Source organism: Sinocyclocheilus anshuiensis, unplaced genomic scaffold (genome assembly GCF_001515605.1).
Source record: "Sinocyclocheilus anshuiensis isolate Anshui unplaced genomic scaffold, SAMN03320099.WGS_v1.1 scaffold246, whole genome shotgun sequence".
NCBI classification, from domain to species: domain Eukaryota; kingdom Metazoa; phylum Chordata; class Actinopteri; order Cypriniformes; family Cyprinidae; genus Sinocyclocheilus; species Sinocyclocheilus anshuiensis.
The window spans coordinates 2,236,325-2,239,867 of NW_015542356.1; the positions used below are offsets into that span (position 1 = coordinate 2,236,325).

A 3,543-nucleotide genomic window follows, 5' to 3' on the forward strand; every position below is an offset into this window, starting at 1 on the left:
TTACAGTCTTATGTACACTTCCACAACTCTTACCCTGCGTATGCAAATCTTTTTGACGTCATTCTACCTTCATAGTTGACAGTCTATGAGCACGAAGCGCTTACAATGTGCGCACATTGTAAGCGCTTCGTGTTAAAAACTGCAAAGCACAAAGGGAAGAGAAATTGATGCGTAGTGTATTATATCTGTGCAACAGTTATTGAGCCTTTCTTTTAACAATTTAAAATTTCAGTTACTGTGTACGTTATAAACAATTTATAGTCTTTTCTACGCCTGTGTTTTGTTCTCACAGACACCCGGTAGCAAGTAACAAAACAACATTAAACTCCGGCAAGAAGATAAAGTCCTTTTTGCAAAATCATAGACATGTATTTACAAATCAAGTATAATGGGAACACAGAATGATCTTGGAGAGCGCTTTACCGAGCTGACTGCTGTAACCGAACGCGACCAGGGTTTAAAGGCTGAACGAATGACTGACAGCCGCAGCGGAGAAAAGAGCTTGTGTGAACTTTAATGTAAGGACTTAAATATTCATATGTAGCTCACATTAAGCTATCGTATGGCTTCAGAAGTAACACAGAATAATTCGCACAATCGGAAAAAAAAATCTCGGATTTGGATCGGCTCTCTCTGACCGATACCCGATCCGAGAAAAATGCCACTATCTGAGCCGATACCCGATATGAATATAGGATCGGCGCATCCCTAACAGCACACCTTGCTTTTCAGACCGATGAGCTTTGTAAAAATCGACGCGTTTCAGAAAGGCGGGGCATAGAGGAGTAACAATAATGTACAGTATGTGGAAAATAATGCGTTTTTTGAACCTTAAACTGCATAAACACATTTCATTACACCAAATACACAAAATAATGTTCTTTTTAGCAGCATCATATGACCCCTTTAAGGTCCAGTTTTCTCTGTAAACAAACCAATAACTACGACTTTTGTCCCAAACTCCTAATTTGCTGCTTATTAATAGTTAATAATGTAGTTGTTAAGTTTAGGTATTAGGTAGGATTAGGGATGTAGAATATGGTCATGCAGAATATGTGCTTTATAAGTACTAATAAACAGCCAATATGTTAATAATAGGCATGTTAATAAGCAACTAGTTAATAGTGAGAAATGGTCCCTATACTAAAATGTTACAGATTGTTGTTTTAATAATCACTTATCTGCACCATACTCTTTTTGGGTAACACTAACAGCTCAGTGTTAGAATTCCTGTTACAGAGCACATATATATTTTGCAATTTGTGTGTGCATATTCTAATTTATTTGAGTAATGGACCCTTTTCACAAACAGTGAAGACACATTTTCACAGTTATTAATATCATAAATCTAGTTTTTTTAGTATTTTATTTTATTTTTTTTAATTAACGTCCATATAACCAAGCGGCAACCTCCCGGTCTCTCTCTTTGAACCAACACGGAAGTGTCTAAAACTGCAATTCATCGGCTGGCCGCTAGAGGCTTGCTCCAAAAGGGAGTCAGTCCCATAGACCTCCCATGTTAAAATGCCTAACTTTACAGCAGAAAAAAAATGTTTACAGCCTGGTACAAAGAGTGGTTTTGGTCTATATAGGTAATTTTTCCCTTCATGACAACAGTGAGGGGGGTGAATTTTTTTTTATAACTCATCCGTTTAAATTATATATTAAGCCTTAAAGTTCTGCATAATTAAGGGCGTGGCCACTTGAGTGACCGGTGGACTGCCGCTCTGCTCCAGAGTGTGAAACTCGCTAGACTGTGAAACTTAGAAAAAATGGCTTTAAAGATTTTTATTTGTCCAGAAAAATTTATTATGGGTAGGACACTGGAAATCTGGCAATTAGATGTTTTAATGAAAATGATCTCAAACTTGATTTTTACTGCTATTTTGAAGTTATTGTAGGTACTTTGCCTTTGCACTGTCTGCAAAAAGTGAGATGTCACGCCAAGACAAAAGGCAGTAACTTCCACATTATATACAATATTTGGGTGCTGATCACCATTTACAGAATCATTATAGTAACATCTGTATAAAATCTAGTGATCATTGGCTAGGCTATAACATATAGTAATGTGATTGATTTTTTTTTCTGACCGTAACAACCAAAAGTTAAACGATACCGTTTTGCAACCAATTTATTTGCAGTGTTCACTAACATTAAAGGGTGCAAGACATACTTAGCCTATTGTTTTTACATCGAACTGAATGAAAATAGCTTAACCTATAAGAACGACTTGTGGATTGATGTGAACGCCAGCTGTAATAATGCTCAAAATGATTGTGAATTTAACATCTCCGATAACGTTCATTGCAATGGATTTTATCAAGTTACAAGAAAAGGTAGGAAAAGGATTTAATTGCTAACAGTTACTGATTTTATGTGATACGCTGTCACGGCATTCGATTCCTCACACGTGCAGAAGTGGGCAGCCCCAGGCTGACAGCTGGCACTGAGTGAATAATCTACATTATAAAAAGAAAAAAAGCTTTAAAGATTATTGTTGCCAAGTTATCTAGTCGTTGCTTGTTTACAGTGCTTTGTTATATGGAGCAGTTTATTAGATCACGATCTATCTAATTTGTTTGTCTAATGAAGTGCCGACAGATATATGAAAGTACACAAGTTACACCGTAATTTGAACGCGGCAGACTTTAATGGACAGTAAAACAAAGGCAGAATACCGTATAACTCCAGGCTGGCACAGTAATATTGACGAAGGGCTAAACAAATGCAGAGCACCGTAACTTAATTTGAGCGTTCTAAAACAAAGTCAAAGAGCGATAACTGATGATATACTGTGTTCTGCCTTGGTATCTCTGGGGCTTTTCTCCAAGATACTTATACACATGACAAAGGAAGCCATGAATGTCCCAAAATTATCAATAACTAATTTTTGACCAAAAACGAAGTTATGGTGTTGTGTCTGCATGGCAGCACTGCTGTCACAATAGAGTGGGGGAACTATGACGTCACTTTGTAGGCGGATCGGCTGTTAGCATCGCGCTGGTTCAAAAAGCCAATAGGATTTTTCAATAGGTTTTTGGATTATCGCAAAAAATAAGCTCTGTGTTCAATCATAGTTCATGAAACTTACACGTTTTGTCCATCAAGATAATCTTAACAAAATAATATAACTTTTATGAATTTTGAAGCCTAAATAAAAGCGCCAGAACTTAAAAGCTAAACTTGGGCTATAAACGAACTACACCACCACGGTCGCTCGCCTTCATCGTCACCACCACCATGCTTCCCACATTTTTTCAAACTTACTTTTAACACGTTCAGTGAAAAGAATTGACCCTGTATATGAATTTTAACCCACGCTACATGAACCTTTTCACATAAACTGGAATAAATACAAAACTAAAGCCAAACTAAAACTGAAATGAGATATTATTAATAAATAGTATAGTGAATAAATGAGAAAATCACAACTAAAGGACACATGAAAGCACGTATTTCTGCACATTTCGAAATAAGGTGCATTAAAAGTCAATAAATCCTTGATTAATATGAATATTTTAATTAAAAACGTGTCTCCAC

The 3,543-nt window shown here is 36.4% G+C and overlaps 1 protein-coding gene across 3 annotated transcripts in view; it reads left to right on the forward strand.

Moving 5' to 3' along the window:
* Nucleotides 1–3,543, forward strand: part of rabep1 (rabaptin, RAB GTPase binding effector protein 1) — a 45,759-nt gene that overhangs the window by 25,227 nt on the left and 16,989 nt on the right. The window lies entirely within an intron of this gene.